This window comes from Vicugna pacos, chromosome 24, assembly GCF_048564905.1.
Source record: "Vicugna pacos chromosome 24, VicPac4, whole genome shotgun sequence".
Lineage (NCBI taxonomy): Eukaryota > Metazoa > Chordata > Mammalia > Artiodactyla > Camelidae > Vicugna > Vicugna pacos.
Window position 1 is genome coordinate 28062087 of NC_133010.1, and position 17562 is coordinate 28079648.

The following is a 17562-nucleotide window of genomic DNA, read 5'->3' on the forward strand; positions in this document are numbered from 1 at the left end:
TTCACAGTTCCATGGAAATAGAAAGGGAAGTTGGGTCCACAGTGAGGAACAGCATGTGTTGGGTTCTCCTTGTTTTCGAGTAAGTCTGCTCGCTGGAAGTGAAGTTCTGATGGGAACCTGACGTCACTGCTGAAGCTCAGATGCAGACGTGTATCCGTCCCCACTGTGCTGACCTGCTGTGGGGACCCCAGGCAGCACCCCCGCCCCGTGCTGACCAGGGGACTGGCCTTGGGGGCCTTCGGCGCCCACCTTGTGCTTCCCGCAGGCACTGCTAGTGTCTCAGTCTTGGGTAGAGGCCCAGACGCTCCATGGGGACCTGGTGGGTCCCAGCGAGTCAGGCACCGGGACTGGCCCCTGGACGTGGTCATCTGAGGCGTCAGGAGTTTGTTACGGGTAGACACTGAAGCACTTGTGTTCCTGTCACCTGAAAGTGTCGTCGTGTGACTTGACGCCCCCGCTGGGTGGGACCTCGGAGATGGTCGTGGGGCGTATAGTAGGTGCCCGAGTCCCTCGATGGGTAGAGGCTAGGGGAGAAGCTGAGAAGCTGCCGGCCAGTGTTCCGAGCCAGGCAGCCAGGTGCTGCTGAGGTGCTGGGAGCAGCAGCCTCTGTGGTCCATGGTTGTGTCTGCGCAGGGCTCTGTGCTGGGGCCTCGCGGAGCGGCTGCCCTTGCTCCTGGCACCGTGTCCTTAGTGTCTCATCAGGTGTTTCTTGTCTTTATTTTGTCTTGGCATTTTGCTCATTCTCCAAACCACTGCCTGTGCCATGATGAACGGATGGAGTGAGACAGACGTGCACTCGAGGGAGCCGAGCAGCCAGGGTCCAGGACCTGGGCCTCCACCTCTTCCAGCCAGGGCCCTGTCCACGGGCGCCCCGTCTGGAGGAGGGCGCAGGCACCGCTCCGGGGACACAGGGAGCGGCTGGCCCGTCCAGGGAAGCACCTCCGCTGACCAGACGCCCCCATTCCAGCAGGAATGCCCTCAGGCCCTGTTCTCAGTGTCTCGTTCACTCTGTTTCTCTATCGTGATGTAATGTGGATACTTAAAACCCCACTTCCACAATGAATATATGTGTGTTCATGTGTAACTGAAAAATTGTGCTCTGCACTGGGATTTGACACAACATTGTAAAATGACTGTAACTCAATAAAAAAATGTTTAAAAAAACCCCCAAAAAACCCAAGAACACCTGCTTTCTTCTTCGTTCCTCCACCCTTTGGAGGAATTCCTAAGCCCACAGAGTGAACTGGCAGGACGAAGCCCAAGGAGTCGTTCTTGTGACTGACTGACTGCGGCAGGCGAGGTTCCCTCGGGGTGACGGTGGGTTGTCAGGGGAGAGGCAGGGTGTCGCTCTGTGAATTCTGCAGGTGAGAAGGGGGACTTGGAGCAGGGAAGCGGCAGTGTGTTCAGAGGAAACAAGCAACCAGGAATTCAGAATAGTCTTTGATATTCTCTTAAAGTCCTGATGATCAGAATCACCACACTTTCATTTTCTATGGAAACATGCACTCTCTTGACCAGGCGCAGAGCTGTACCTGCCCCTTGACACTCGGGTTTCACTGGCTGTGCTCAGCCCACCTGGTGGAGCTGACCGTGCAGTGGGAGCGTGCGGTGGCCCGGTTGTCCTGTGAACAGGCATGGCCCTGCCCCTGGGGAGAGCTGGGAGGGCATGAGCACGAAGGGGTTGCCTGGTCCTGGGGGCGGGACATGCTGGGCAGGGAGGGGGAGCTGCGTGGGCGCCAGGGCCGGGTTCCGCTGGCCGATGAAGGATTTCCTCTCCTGAGACTCGGTGGCAGATGACGGGCTGGTCTCTTGGCTGCAGTGTGGAGACTGGACTGGGGGTGTGGGAAGGGCCAGGAAAGCTGAGCCTGGCTGCTTTGCAGTGGCTCCGCTGGTCTGGGGCAGAGCCAGGCCTCATACTCCAGCCGCAGAGTTTGCTTCTGCTGGTGCATCAGGCGTGGTCTCTTCATTTGTGGCTGTGATGGGGCCAGATGTGTCCCATCCAGGGCCGCAGTGGCCTCAGCACGGGGACATGCTCACGAGTAACAAGATGAGAGTGGGACATTGAGGGGAAAAACCTCAATTCTTTCAACCTGAAAAGCTCTAATCGTGTGTCAGCATCAGGGAAGTCCTCATCAGTGAGGTGACGTTTGAACAGGGACCCAAGAGTGACCCAGGTGGGCGTTTGGGAAGGTTTCTATGCAGAGGGAACTCTGCAGAGGCCTGGAGGCCAGAGCTTGCCTGAGTGTTCAAGGTTGTGCTGTGGGGGAGCCAGGTGTGCGCGTGCCCGTGTGCACGTAGGACACGTGTGTGCAGCTGTGGTCCTGGAGGGTCCCGCGCTCCCTGGAAGGAGCCCTTCCAGGCTGGGGATTGCAGTGTCTTGGCTTAGGATTCCTGGGGCCTCTGAGAGAGCCCTGCTTTGGGAACCTTCTCCCTCTGAGGGACGCTCACCAGCGGCGTGGAGCCATGTGTCTGTGATGCAGCCCTGCGCTGGCCAGGACGGAGGCTCTGGGCCTGCCGGGTTCTGATGGTGGTGCTTGTCGGACTCGCCCTGGTGGAACAGCCCTGATTGGGGTGGTGGGTTTGCCCCGGCCCACCGCCTGCTCCTGGCCCGACTGTGGTCTGCGGTCCAGATCGGTACAGCCTGGGGCCTCGAATCCTGAGAAACTGAATGCTCGTGTAGGGCATTTTTTATGGCCCTGGAAACTCTGGGCCTGGGTCTCGACTGGGGACGATGTGTCTCCCAGGGCACATCTGACAGAGTCTGGAAGACGTTTTTGGTTCCAACTGGGAGGCAGGAGGCGCTACCGGCATTTGGTGGCAGACCAGGACCTGGAACTGTCCCACAGTGCACAGGACGGCCCCACGGCAGGGCATTATCCAGTCCCAGGTGTCTGTCCTGCTGAAGCTGGAAACCCTGCGCTCGAGCCAGTGGCAGTTCTGGTAGAGGGTGACAGTGGATGGAGTTAGAACATGAACGCTGGCCAAAGAGTGGTGGCATGGTGCGGGGTCTCCAGTGTCTGCTTCTGTTCCTTGCTGTTCACCTAATATTCAGAAAGGAACTTCCATTTTTCCCAAAGCCATTTTTTCCAACCAGGAGGATAGTCACAGGTGGCCAGGGTCTGGGTGGGCAGGCCCTGGTCTCCTCTGTGCTCCCAGAGAGTTTTGCTTGGCACTGAAGGAGCAGGTCTCTAAAGGGATGGTGGGGTTGTCGTTTTTCATTTCCTGATTTGTCCTAATCAGTGAATTCTATGAAGTCCTTTTCTGGTTGGCATTAAATTGAGATCTGCTAATAAAGTAGTCCTGGGGACAGCAGTGAAGACACTGGAAATGTGATGCGTTTTCTTGAGGGTTTTATGGCCCCCAGATTTGGATATTTGCTTAAAGTTTGCTTTCATGACTTCAGAATTCAAGTTTCTTTAAACAAATGTTTAAAAATGACCAGTGGGAGGTTCGGAAAGTGGGTGATCCCTCGCCTGTGCGCTGGAGGTTAGATCTTTCTCGCAGTTGCCTTTCCGTCTTTGACCGGGTCCCTTAAAGCTTTTGTGATCTGACTGCACCTTACGGAAGTTTGCAGTGATAAATTTGTTGTTCACTAATTCAGTATTTACTGCTTTCTCACTGTTCCTAAGGCAGTGGTGTGGTCTCTCACGATGCACATTCCCTCTTTCCTTAGCTGGATCACTGAGAGTGTTTGAATGAAGCAGAAAAGATTTGGCCATAACCACTGGCCTTTAACCCTCCATAAAACAAGGTCTTTGTGGAAAATGCCTCCCGAGGGCGATGTGTCACCTTGTGCGGAAGGGGCAGGTGGGCCGCTGTCCCCACTGGACACAGACCAGTGACCCCGGGGGGCTGCCGTTCTCCTCTCAGGGCCCGTTCAGGGTGACGGCGTGTCCTGGACACAAGCTGTCTGGGGCGCTATGTTCCCCTGGAGGCCACTGCAGCTTCGTGACACCTCCTTAAATGAAGGGTGGGTTTGCATAGTTTGTGCTACTTCCAAATTTTCATCTGATTTTGGGGTGAAAGGAATCTTAATCCTGAAACGCCCTCCAGTTGTAGCTCTTAGAGAGGCACCGAGTAAAGGAAACCACGAGCCTGGAATGTTCTGAGTACCTCGTGTATGGTCCTGACTCCTGTCACCTGTATCACCTGCTTTCATCTCTAACCCTTGTGTCTCCATCGTCCGTCACCTTTATCTGTCGTTTGTCTCCATGTCTGTGTATCTGCTTCGCCTGTCTGTCTGTCTGTGCTACGCACAAAACTCAAGGGGCATCCGTTGTCTCCCCTCAAAGACAAAAGGCTCCACTTTATTTTCCAGTAGCGCCTAGGAGCACGCGCAGAGTGTTGAAGGCCACTGCTTGAGCAGCCAGTCGCGGGGCCGTGCCTGTGCCGCCCCGGCCTCTCTGAGCACGGCTCCCGGGGCGGCTGGCGGGCTCAGAGCGCTTTGTGCGTCTCTCGGATCTGCTTGGTGAAACAGCCGGGTAGTGTTGGTTTTACCTAATTTGGCCAAATCGGTTCGTGCTTGTCGGGGTGGGGCGGGGCCTGGGGAACACGGCAGTGGTGGAGGCGGCGGGACCCTGGGTGGCCCTTCTCGGGCTGGGCTCCCCTCACGTCCTGTTGTCTGTTGCTGCCCTTCCTTCTCCCACGATCTCCTTCCCTCTGTGAGGATGTCTTTCTCTCCAGGCCTTTCCTGACTGTCCTCCTCACAGGCAGGAGTGGTCACCTGTCCCATTGGCCCTGGGGTCCCTCTGTCCCTCACTTGATGAGGAGGAGCCATCCAGCCTCAGAGTGACCCTCGCTGGATGTGGGGAGCTCATCTCCTTGGATGCAACCCCCTTTGAGGCCCAAGCACACCTGGAAACATGCCTGGGATTTGGAGCTGGTGGGCTTTTCTTCCCTGTGGGCCCTGCTTCTCTGTGGGGTCCACCACTGAGGCCCCGCAGGGCCTCCTGCTTCTGCTGGACAGCGCTTTTCCCGTTCTTCCCCAGCTCCTGCAGGGCCCCACGGGTTCTGCTTCTAGGTGGGAGTGCCGTGGGGGGCCCAGCCCTGCAGCTCGGCGAGGTGGCGCACCCGAGACCCCGGGGCCCAGGTCCGGGCTCTGGTAAAAGCACAGGCCGGGGGTCTTGGCTGTCTTGCTGGCTGGATGTCGGGCCTTCTCATACTGTTTACCACGGAAGGATGTGGCTTCTCAGCCCAGGACTTGGCTCTCCGGTTTCCGGTGACGGTGACTCCTGGCCTCTCCATTTGTGGAAAGGTAATTTTGAGAAAACACTGCCTGGGGCGGGCGAGGTTTCAGCAAATGTTTATAGAAGCCCCAGTTGAGTAGGTTGTGTGTGTGTGCATGTGCACCTCTGTGCATATGTGTGTGCGTGTGCGTGTGCATGGGTGTGTGTGCACGTGCAGCACTATAGCTCTCGGGTGTCTGTCTCACTTTTCTTGAAGCAGTAGCGCTGGTTCCCCCATCACAGGTCACGGAGGATCTGAGACAAATGGGGACAATATTCTCAGGATCAGGAGGTTTCCAGGGGGTATGGTCCGTGCATGATAATTCACTTTCTAAAAGCCACCTGCGCAGGCTCTCAGCCTGGGCCACGCAGCTTTGCGCTCAGACTGGGCTCCTGCTGCCGCGCAGCTTGGGAGGAGCCGCCTCCCTTCACGTGGATGCTCAGCCTGGTCACTGCCCGTCCTCAGTTGGCTCCGGGAGGCTGAAGCTGGCGGGGTCTCCTGGGATTGCTGGGGCCAGACCCACGCCAGCCTGTCCTGGGACCCAGGCCACAGCCTTGGATTGTGAGTCACTGTCTTTTTTTTCAATTGAAGTATAGTTGATTTACAGTATTGTGTTAGTTTCAGGAATACAGCATAGTGATTTGTTTTCGTTTGTTTTTTGCAGATTATGATTTGTTATGGGTTATTACAAGACAATGGCTGTGGTTCTCTGTGCTATACAGTAAATCCTTTCCGCTTATGTGTTCCATGTCCAGCAATTTGTAACAAATTTACGGTTACCAGAGGGAAGAGGAGGGGAGTGTGGGATCGACAGTAACGTCCTTGCTGAGTTTGGCTGTGTCACGTGTAGACCTTGGCTTCTCTTTATCCTGTGCTCCTCACCGTGTGCCTGCAGAGTTTCCTCCTGAGGCTGAGGCACAGCGTCATGCTCTGTCATGGGGGCAGGATGGGTCGTGCCTCGTGGGCGGCTGGATTGTGGGCGGCCTTACTCGTGGCCTTTCCTCTCAGTCCCTTCCTCTCCCTGCGCCTTGGTTTCCTCCTTCACTGCCCAGATCTTCCTTTCCCCTCCCTCCTGTCCCGGTGGCCACTGAAACTGAGAAGGTGGCGGATTGTTTTGTGTGTTCAGGTCCTTGTAGGGGTAACTGTTTTCCTTCTCAAAGTTACAGTTATTTGAATTTCCCAGCTGTTGGGGTTCTGTCTAAGTGGCACTGAATTCACTGAGGATATGAAAACTTGGTGCTGATAAGGGTTTACTACCATACACTGAGGAAGAGAGAGATTTTAATGTCAGCAGACGTCAAATGTTATGCTTTGAAAACTCCTCTTCCTTCTGGTAGCGAGGTGGCCCGCACCCACTGCATCCTGCCCGGGGCTTGATTTCCTTGCAGCTGGCGTGGCCGCACTAAAGTCACTGCACGCTGGCCCTGTCTCCCCTTCACTGGTCATTAACCTTGGCTTGTACTGCTTTCCTAAAGCCTGAAGTAATGCACAGAGGAAAACCCCACAATGTTTAGGTGCTGCACAGTATTATATTGTAAACCTGTGAAAATTCTTAGCAGAGTCAGTAGTTCGGAAGGGTTTTCATGAGCACTCCTCCAGCTGAAAGGTAGTAAATTCCTTACAATAGCTGCACTTTGGCTTCAACAGGGTCATTGTTGGGCAGTGTCCATGTTTTTAAAACCTTCCAGAACTCAGCGGAGGAAATGATTCTGAGACAATGTAGTGATTAAAAAATGAAGACATTAACATTTGCATTATTTGTCAACTATTGATTTCCTTTCTTCCAACTTTTTACCCCACATTCTGAATAAATGGGACCACGTGAAGAACTAGAAGATTAGCTTTTCTTTTTTCTTTTTTTTGGTTGAAATTGGTTTTGCAGAAGTGGACATTTGGCAGCAAGTATGGAAACTAGCAAGTCAGTTCACAGTGTCCTGGGCTTGGTTTAATGAAACCTGCAAGAATGAGGAGAGACTCTATGCCCTCAAGTAAGAGAAGGCTGAACTGCATAGGTTTTCTGGAATTTTATTTTTACCCTTATTAATTCAGTAGCTTGTATAACAGCATGTGCAGACTGTACTTGGTTAAAAGTTGCCTCCAAGTGTGTAGAATTTCAACTTCAATAGTAAGTTTTTGATGATCTTATGGAGAAAATGCTGGGAAATATTTCTTAAGAATAGTGTAAAATGAAGAAGAATGTAATTTTTTGGATTTTTTTTAATTGAGTTATAGTCATTTTACAATGTGTCAAATTCCAGTGTAGAGCACAATTTTTCAGTTATATATGAACGTACATATATTCATTGTCACTTTTTTTTCTCTGTGAACTACCACAAGATCTTGTATATATTTCCCTGTGCTATACCGTATAATCTTGTTTATCTATTCTACGTATGCCTGTCAGTATCTACAAGTTTCGAACTCCCAGTCTATCCCTTCACACCTCTCTCCCCCTTGGCAACCACAAGTTTGTATTCTATGTCTATGAGTGTTTCTGTTTTGTATTTATGTTCTTTTTTTTTTTTTTTTTAGATTCCACATATGAGCGATCTCATATGGTATTTTTCTTTCTCTTTCTGGCTTACTTCACTTAGAATGACATTCTCCAGGGACATCCATGTCGCTGCAAATGGCGTTATGTTGTAGGTTTTTATGGCTGAATAGTATTCCATTGTATAAATATACCACATCTGCTTTACCCAGTCATCTATTGATGGACATTTAGGCTGTTTTCATGTCTTGGCTATTGTAAATAGTGCTGGTATGAACATTGGGGTGCAGGTGTCATCCTGAAGTAGGGTTCCTTCTGGATACAAGCCCAAGAGGGGGATTGCTGGGTCATATGGTAAGTCTATTCCTGGTCTTTTGAGGAATCCCCATGCTGTTTTCCACCATGGCTGCACCAAACTGCATTCCCACCAGCAGTGAAAGAGGGTTCCCTTTTCTCCACAGCCTCTCCAGCATTTGTCATTTGTGGACTTTTGAGTGATGGCCATTCTGACTGGTGTGAGGTGATACCTCATTGTAGTTTTGATTTGCATTTCTCTGATAATTAGTGATACTGAGCATTTTTTCATGTGCTATTGATCATTTGTATGTCTTCCTTGGAGAATTGCTTGTTTAGGTCTTCTGCCCATTTTTGGATTGGGTCGTTTGTGTTTTTCTTATTAAGTCGTGTGAGCTGCTTATATATTCTGGAGATCAAGCCTTTGTTGATTTCATTTGCAAAAATTTTCTCCCATTCTGTAGGTTGTCGTTTTGTTTTACTTATGGTTTCCTTTACTGTGCAAAAGCTTGTGAGTTTAATTAGGTCCCATTTGTTTATTCCTGCTTTTATTTCTATTGCTTGGGTCGACTGCCCTAGGAGAACATTTTTGAGATGTATGTCAGATAGTTTTGTCTATGTTTTCTTCTGGGAGGTTTATTGTATCTTCGTCTTATGTTTAAGTCTTTGGCCCATTTTGAGTTTATTTTTGTGTATGGTGTGAGGGAGTGTTCTAGCTTCCATTGATTTACATGCTGTTGTCCAGTTTCCCCAACACCATTTGCTGAAGAGACTGTCTTTATTCCATTATGTGTTCTTGCCTCTTTTGTTGAAGGTTAGTTGACCAAAAGTTTGTGGGTTCATTTCTGGGCTCTCTATCCTGAGGAATGTGGTAATTTTTTAAGAAAAATCTGACAGAATGGAATATAAGGACTTGGCCAATGACAGTCTTTACAACCAGATGTGTGTTCTGAACTTGACCTCTAACGAGGTAGTAGAACCATGTATCTGTCCTCAATTAAAATGATCGGTTAACATGGGAATGCTGGGGCATCTATGTTTACTTCAAGTAAAGCGGGGCAGGTGGACATTGTTTTGAATGGTGGCTTCATCAGAAGTGTACATCTCCAGCCTGCCGGGGCGCTTGCAGCCACTTTCACATACCATGGCTCACTTTTGGTGTGTCCGAGTTGCTTCCAAGCAGATGTTCTTTCCCTCCTTGGGCAGGTTATGGTTTCTGCAGTGGACCTGGCCCCACCTTCCTGTTGATCTCCCAGCGTTCTTTTTCCCCCTCACTTGGGGGCTGAATCTGCCCTCCACTCTTCCCAGGGGCCCTTCCATCACCACCAGTCCTGAAGCTCACATGAGCACGCTGTGGGTGTTGCCTGAATGCCTGCCAGCAAGCAAGCGCTCTGCTGCATCGAACGCATGTTGTTAGGGGCTAAGGAGCTTCCCTGATCTGTAGAAACCAGGGCTTTCTAGCACTTTGTTACCGGGCTACAACGGTGCACCCCCTAGGAGCTTGTTAAAAGTGCGGAATCTCAGGGTTCACTGCAGACCAGCTGAGTCTGACTCCGCCCTGCTCTCGAGCGCCAAGCAGAGCTCATGCCAGGCCTATTCAGTCACCATTTCCAAGTTTATCAAAGCACTGAAGGCCAAAGGCGAGGACCCCTTAGCAGCGAGTGTGCATTGAGTTACTTCAGGACACCGGACCCCAGACTTTGTGAGGAGTTTATGCACAGGTGGTGTCGGTGGCCTCTGCTCTGCTTCCTGGTCAGTCCTGCAGGGCTGTGCTGTGAAGGGGGGTCCTTCAGGGCCCCCAACGTCTCCCTGGTAGAGCAGAGTGTGAGCTTTTCTGCAGGCAGGGAGACAGTTGACGTGGTGATGGACGTGGGCTCGTTAAGTCGTTAATTAAGTGCTTTATTTAAGTGCCTAGACCAGTGTTTCAGAACTGCCGGTCACGACCTGTTGGCAGGTCGTGAAATCATTTTAGTAGGTCACAACCAGCACTAAAAAAGTGACCTGGAGGAAAAGAGAAGATGGAATGTACTTCACATAGTCAGGCTACATAGTGTTAGAAATTTTAAAGAAGTTATGCATGTGGTACGTATATGTAAATATTTACTATCACAACTCTGCACGTGTATACGTGTACACACGACATCTGCTCGTATGTGTGTATGTGTACATGCATGTATGTCTACATATTTACACATACATATTGCATTAACAGTGTTTGAAAGTGCAAAGTGACAGTATTATGGAGGAGTTACAGAGGAAGGATTAAAAGACACGGTCTTGGGTAGTTTACTGGAGGAGGGAGACCAAGCATAGATGTTCATTATTGGCTCAGTTTACAAAAATGGCAAACATGTATCTGGAGATCGATGAGCAGCTACTTCAGAGCCATCACAGTACCGCTGGTAGCGTTAAGTATGTGGAGACCAGTGAGGCACAGTCAAGACTGAAATGATTTTGAACTTCATGCGGTTTCTGATGAGGCTTGGGCACCGGTGGTGTCTGCCCTGTCTCTGGTGTCACCTTGCTGAGTGTCAGCAGAGGGTGGAGGTGGGTCTGCAGGATCCTTGCTCCCAGGCTCCCACGTGAGGCCTCGGTTGCTCAGTCCACGGGGCGGAGGCCGTGGCAGTCGTGGAGGGGGAAGAGCCGGGTTCTGCCTCTCCGAGCCTTCAGCGTCCGGCCGGGGCTCGGTGACTTGGGTGTCGGGTGAGCCCTCGTCGGATGAAGGCATGGCCATCTCAGTGGCTTCTCCTCGCTCTTGAGTAAAAGCCAATCTGAACAACTGCCCGTGAGCCCGCTGGCCCCCGCGGCCCCTCGGACCTCGTCTCCGGGGGCCTTTGCCCTCATCTGCTCTGCCCTGTGTCCAGCAGCCTGCTCCGTCTTCTAAATTCCTCCCTGGAGCGTGGACCCCCGTCCAACCCCTGCCTCCGCCCAGCCATGGCCAGAGGCCGCCCCGCCCGCTCTGTGTCTCCAGGCGCTTCCACCTCTCCGCCACCTGCTTGGTTGACTGCCAAGCAGGCTCTGTGTTGGCTGTCACCCTGTTCTGCTCGCGGATGCCTGGGGCCAGGAGTCAGGTCTTACGTGTGGGTGCCTGCCGGCCGGGTGCCAGTCCAGTGGGTCCAGATGGATGTTGACACACTCAGATTTCTTCTTCCTACTCATGGGACGGGATGGCGTGTCCCGTCCCTTCCCAGCCTTGAGCATTTGCTCCTTCCCGGTTCCAGGGACTTGGCCCTGGGAACAGCTCTCTGCTAAGAGCCGGGTCTGTATTCGCTGTCAGCTACTAAGAGGTCAGTGAAATACTGAGAAGACATTTTACCTTTATGATAAAACTTGTGAAAACCAGGCAACATGTTATTTTGGCAGCAGACTTGTGTCTGTCTCATTTCCCACGTTCCATTTTGGGTTTTCAGGGAGATGACAGCCTAGTCCTCCTTCCTTTCTGATGGTGCGTGGCAGGAAGGCTGGGGTATGACGGGTATCCCACAGCTTGGGACTGAGCCCCCCGTGCTGACCCAGTGTGGTCCGCGGCATCTGCAGTTGCCCCTGCCTGTGGGGTGTTCAGGGGAACGTCCAGAAGAAGCTGAAAGACTGTTTGTGGTGAATGACTTGCTGCTGTTTCCAAACACGGTAGTAAAGGGTGGGGCTGAAGATCATGACGACAAAAACACACCTTCGTTTTCAAAGGAATCCCCAGGAACAAAGCATACTCATTTATCCCTTATTTATAACTATTAGTTTTGATTGCTGTGCAACTCTACCTGTAGGATAGAATGGGGTTAAACCCTAGCTCTTCATGGCTGTGTGACCTTGGACAAGTTACCTGAGCCCTCCAGACTCCAGTTTCCTCATCCGTCAGCCAAGGGCGCTAGCAGCGCCTGTGCAAGGCTGCTGTGAGGAGTGAGTGAAGACAGCGTCAAGCCCAGGCTGCGCACCAAGCCCACACGGGTGATTGTTGTGTAGACACGAACGACCAAGATGCCTGAGTATCCTTCTCTGTTTGAATTCTTGTCATAATTAAGTGTCCAAGCAGGAGGTCAAAAAGAGCAGAGAATGGGGCACTTGGGCCAGAGCTCCATCCTGGGTGTGGGGGCTGTTTTTCGCGGCTGCGGCCTTGCCATCTGATGGGCATGCCGACGCCCTGGGCAATGTGGCCATATGTTCGGGTGACCAGGGTGTTTAGCTTTAGCATGCCAGCAGCAACTGCTCTGTGTCACGAGGGGGCTCTGGTATGCAGGTGCCAATCACAGAGTGAGTTTCACACAGCTCGTGCCCCAGGACTTGACCCACCTGGTGCCTAGGTCAAGACCCTCCACCTCTGTGCCCCTAGGTCTCTTCCTCACCCTCACGAGGCTCGAGCCCTAGGGTGTAAGAGGTGGTGACATGTGTGGAAGGTGAGTCTCTGCCTCAAGTCTTCTCTGAGGCTGCTCTGCTGGGGAATCCCAATAGGGAGACACAAGTCTGGGTAGGGGGTGCACAGGAGGGAGGCGATTTTATAAAAAGCCCAGAAAACATGAGACCTGTCCTCAAGGGTTGGTATTCTGGTGGGCGGGTCCTGACAATACCTGAGGGTGGGAAGGTGAGGACCGCCCAGGAACACTGGAAACTGCTGGAGCAGGACTGAGGAGGGGTCACCAGCAGGATTTTCGGGACAAGATACTTCCGGAATGAGCCCTGGCATCCGTATCCAGTCCTCCCCGATCAGGAGGGCCCCTCTTGTACTGCGTGGAGCCAGATCTGACCCCGGGCGGCGTCCCCCGACCTGCCCCCGGAGCTCCAGCTGCGATGACCACGCTGCATGTCCGTTTGGCTTCTGACAGGTACAGTGACATCTGCAATGGGATGTGCGCTGGGCCGCTTCAAGAGGACGTCCTTCCAGGACACCAGAGAGCTGCTCTGTGATCTTTTGTGGACGCCTCGGTTTGTGACTTTCTTCCCTTGAGTTTGGAGACAGAGCCGCTCCTTGAAGGCGCTGGGACAAAGGGACTGGAGGATGGGGTCGGGCGGGAAGCTGATGGAAGCCTGCTCCTTGCTGTTCCGCCTGCTCCTTGCGGTTCCGCGTGCTCCAGTTCCCCGTGCGCCGGTCTCTGCCGAAGCAGAGACCCCGCCCCCTACTAGTGAATTCAAAGATCTGTGCGAGGAAAGTGGGGGAGAGCCCGCGTTTGGGGGACCCGCAGCTCAAACCCCTGTTCAAGGTGCGTTGTAACCAGACTGACTCGTTGGGCCAGAACATCACTTAAAAGAAACTTTTTTTTTTTTTGGTTGCTTACGGTGCTTTTTCTACCTTTGTCACAAGCTTTTGTTCCCCGTCGGGTTTGAAACGTTTACTTCTCCCTTTCAGGATCCAGAATCATCAGTCCTAAGGGCTTTGCAGCCCCGGGGCGCAAACGTGTGCCTCGTGTTTGCCTCTCGTGCGCGTGCGTGCTCCACTCGTGCGTTTCCCCCCCCCCCCGCGCATGCGTGCTCCCCGTGCGCGCGCTCTGTGCTCGGGCGGCGGCGTCCTGGAAGCAGGGCCCGGCCGCCATGTTGGCTGTGGTTCGCCTCGCGGTGCCGTGTTGCTCGTCAGGTTCCCTCACGGGCCGCTCTGGCCGCTGTGAAGTTGGGAGGTGGAGCCTCTGACCGTCACAGCCCGAAGCAGTGGAGCCGGAGACCGGACACCTGTGCAGTTCTGCCTCGGCGACCGGCGGCTGTTCTGCGCTGGGAGGGTCCAGGCCTCTGAGGCGCCCTCTCGCCCTGCCTGCCGCCCGCGGGCCCCACCTCCGCCCGTTTTCCGGGCAGAGAGCGGTCCAGGAGGAGTCCGCCAGCAGTTCGGGGAGGGGTCTGTCCCGGGTTCCCTGCCCGCCGGGAGCGGAAGGACCTGGGCGGCCCTCGCCTACCCTTGGTCCGCTTCTCCTGGAGGAGAGCGGGTGTCCGCAAGGCCGGAGTGCGCGTGCCCACCTCCCTGCTGACTCGAGTCCTGTGCCCGCCGCGCGTCCCCTTCCCGGCGCGGTGCGAGGGGTCCTCCAGGGAGCCGGCTCCGCCTGGCCGAGCCTCGCAGGCCGCGCACCCGCGTCCGGAGGTGGCTCCGGCGGTCGTCCGAGCACCGGGCCGGGGCGGGAGGTCCTCCGCCAGTGCCGTCCCCCTGAGTGAGCCTCGTCCCCAGGTGGCGTGTCCTTCCTTTGTGGGCGCGTGGCGTTGATGCTGGCCTTCGCGGGATTGTGGGAAAGGCTCCCCGGAGCTGCGGGTGGAGGGAGCTGGGTGGGTTCTACCCTCCGGCTCCCTGCTCTGGGTCGTTGGTTGTATTCACACCTGGAGATGGGCCCAAGAGGGTTGAAGTTATGCCGAGGAGGGGTGAATTTACTGAAATTCTCTGCCCCGTATGCCATGGAACTGGTGTTTTTAGTTTTTCTTGGCTTGAGTATGAGAATCCTGCTGCTTGTGCGGCTGTGCCGAGGATAAACCTTAGAAAGTTCAGGTTTATTGAGTGATTTATGAGGGAGCAGGAGCATACGATAAGGTCCTGAATATGGATTTCAGGAGAGTATAATGCGTTTCTGTAATGAGGGAAGTTTTTATTTTGTACTTTGTTGAGTAATTTAACTGAATTGAGTATTTTAAAGTCTCTCTTAACGAACTAGTCCTTTTGAAATCTAAAATGACACAACATTCTTTGTAATAAACAGTAATTCCTCTCTTAGTGGTAGCAAAAACAATGACTTAAGCAAAAACAATGACTTAAGCATTCAACTTTTAATTTTAAACAGAGCTTTAATCTTGCTTACAAGAATTACAAATCATCAATTTAAAAAATCTTAACCTTTGAAATAGATTGTCATGAAGTTGGATTAGCATTTTTGTTTCAGAATTAAATCCAGGTTATTTGACCTACACAGGTTTTTCCATTTTGGCTGGGAATGCATTATTGGTATAAATGAAGAATTAAGAATGATTCACAAATTCTTACTTTGGAAATGTTCTTAGGGGATTTGTTTTGTTTCTAACCTTCAGTTGATAGATAGCTAATGCCAGAGAAGTGACAAGGATATTTGGTGAAAGTGGTAACTAGTGAGCGACATTTACAAGCATTGACTCAGGATTACAGGTAGAATGAAATAACCAGTACTGCAGAAATTGTTGATTCATCATTAGGGGTACAACATTGCAGCCAAGTGTCTTCTACTTACTTTGAAATTAATTTTGAGGTTCTGAGCTCTGCTTTGAAGGATTGTACAAATTCTGTTGCTTTGGCCTTATTGCAGTAAATAGAGATTGGCAAATCATAGCTTCAAATTTGGCTTATTTTAAAAAAATGTTAGGAGCCTCCTGTTTGCCACACAGACTTCAAAGTCTTGGGGCTGCCAGGGTGATGGTGATGGTGATGTGGTTCTTGCCCGCAAGGAGCTCATGGTGAAGTAGGAGAAATGAGTTTTTACTGGTGAATGCATGAGGCAGGTAGAGAGGGCTGTATGGATGTACTAGTTATGTATGCATTTGATGTAGATTTTATGTATCCTCAATTAATTACTAAATTAAACCTGTTTATTGCTGCAAAACAAATGACCATGAACTTAATGGCTTAAACCGTCACCTGTATATCATCTCAGTGTTTACATGGATTGGGACTCTGGGAATGGCTTAGCTGGTTCTCTGCTCAAGATCTCGGAAGGCTGCAATCAAGCCGTCAGCCCAGCCGTGTTCTCTTCTGGAGGTGTGAGTGGGGGAAGAATCCACTTTTAAGCTCATGTAAATTGTTGGCAGAATTCATTTCCTGGCAGCCGTAGACTGATGTCCCTGTTTCATGGCTGGCTGTCAGCTGGGGGTTATGCTCAGCTCCTAGGGGCCCCTGCAGTTCCTCACCATGTGGCCCCTCACACGTCCTTCAGATGTGGCAGCCACATCTTCAGGGCCAGAAAAGGAGTCTCACTTTCTACTAGACTGAGATGGGGCCTTATATAACATAGCCTGGTTAGGGGAACAGCATTGCATTACTTTGTCGTGTTCTGGTGGTTAGAAGCAGGTCATGGGTTTTGCCTGTGCTCAAGAGGAGGAAATTATGCAGAAGTGTGACCCACTGGGGTCCCTGTAGAACTATGCCCACCACATACATTTGTGGTTTTCTCCCTGACTTCTTTTTCCAAGAAATCAACCCTTAAATCCTAGGAAGACTGCCGAGAGCAGTGTCAGTTGAGGAATAAACCATCATCTGAAAAGTCAGAAACGGGCTGCTTGCTTCTCCCAGGAGGGGAAAGTAATGTCTGCAGGGTCACAGTGTTGGCAGGAAGGAGTTACGTGCAAAGAGTGAACTGTTTGGCTTGTGGCTGGAGTGGACCTCCACAGGAATCTCACAGGGTCCTCTGGCTAGACACAGTCACTTTTCATCTGGTGTCTCTGCATTGGCTGATCACTCGGGTGGCATGGCGGGAACATGCTTTGGGGGATAAGTCTCCTGGAGAGAGCGCTGCAGCATGTGAGCCAGACAGACTGCTCTTGCATGGTGGCAGGCTGGGTGCTGCGGGCTATGGCGACGTCCCCAGCAGAGCTGACTGAGTTTACTTCAAATGTCTCTGTGACCTGGAATGGCGGGAAGCACATGGGATACTCACCAGATTGGGATGAAGATGCGGGAACAGATTGTGTGAATTGGACGGAGTTTGGAGGACCTTCTGCCGCATGGGTTAAGACAGCCTTGCAGACAGTCACGGGCATTGTCACCTTAGCTCGGGCTTCATTAAGCAGGGGTCAGTGATGCTCCTGCAAAATTAGACTGGAATTTTGGGAGAGGAGAAAGGTTCCGCTGGGCCTGCCTGCCTTTGCAGTTAAGGATCCGTGGATCTGTGTGGTGGTGAGATACTTTGGGTTGTTAAAGGTAATGGTCTTTTCACAGCCATACTTAGGACGCCTAGGGTTAAAAAACCCAAGTCCACTGAGGACATTATCCACTATATGTTCATGACCCCTCATTGAAGAAAAGGCCCTTGAGTTTGAAGGAACAAGCGTGTGTTCTGTGATTGGAAGCTGGGAACTTGGGGCCACTGTGGCAGCTAGAGAGCTTGTGGGGTTTATCCCCTATTCAGTTGTATCCTGTACCCAGATTTTCTGCTGTAATTATCTCTTCCTTCTTTTTATAATGTGATGCTTATTTAATTCATTTTGATGTTTTTTGCCTTTTATAATGAGTCCTCAAATATTTTCTGGAACTTGGGGAAGAGGACGATGCACTTAGAGAAACCAAGAAATGGCTCACCAGAATTCTTTATTTTTCCTTTCAGCCGTTGAAGTTCTACATTTGTAACGTCAAACTGCTGTCTCCTGATGGGACCATTTTCAAGAACTGAAATCAGTTTTCATACAGCTTAAAAGGTGAGTAAAACTTGAGACTCTCCCCTTTGGTAATGTTCCTGAAGCAGAGCTTGTCCCAGCATTGACTGTTCTGGGATGCTGTTCCTCTCAGGAAAGTGGTCCCAACTTCTGGGTATACAGACCATCTCACCAGGGTGACTTTTTCACCACCGATGGGGCAAAGTTGCACGATACCAGATTAAATGTGATTTCTTTTTTAATATGCCAGTATGTTC

General features: G+C 51.7%; 1 protein-coding gene across 13 annotated transcripts in view; it reads left to right on the plus strand.

The window, feature by feature from the left end:
- Window positions 1-17562, plus strand: part of LDLRAD4 (low density lipoprotein receptor class A domain containing 4) — a 127687-nt gene that overhangs the window by 12116 nt on the left and 98009 nt on the right. For 11 of the 13 annotated variants that reach the window (XR_012063952.1, XM_072949358.1, XM_072949367.1 and 8 more), the window contains exon 2: window positions 17257-17347. The gene's annotated coding sequence lies outside the window, so the exon portion shown is untranslated. Of the gene's footprint in view, window positions 1-13515; window positions 14151-15676; window positions 15698-17256; window positions 17348-17562 lie in introns of those variants that run through there. The other 2 variants (XM_072949359.1, XM_072949362.1) reach the window with 2 other exon arrangements.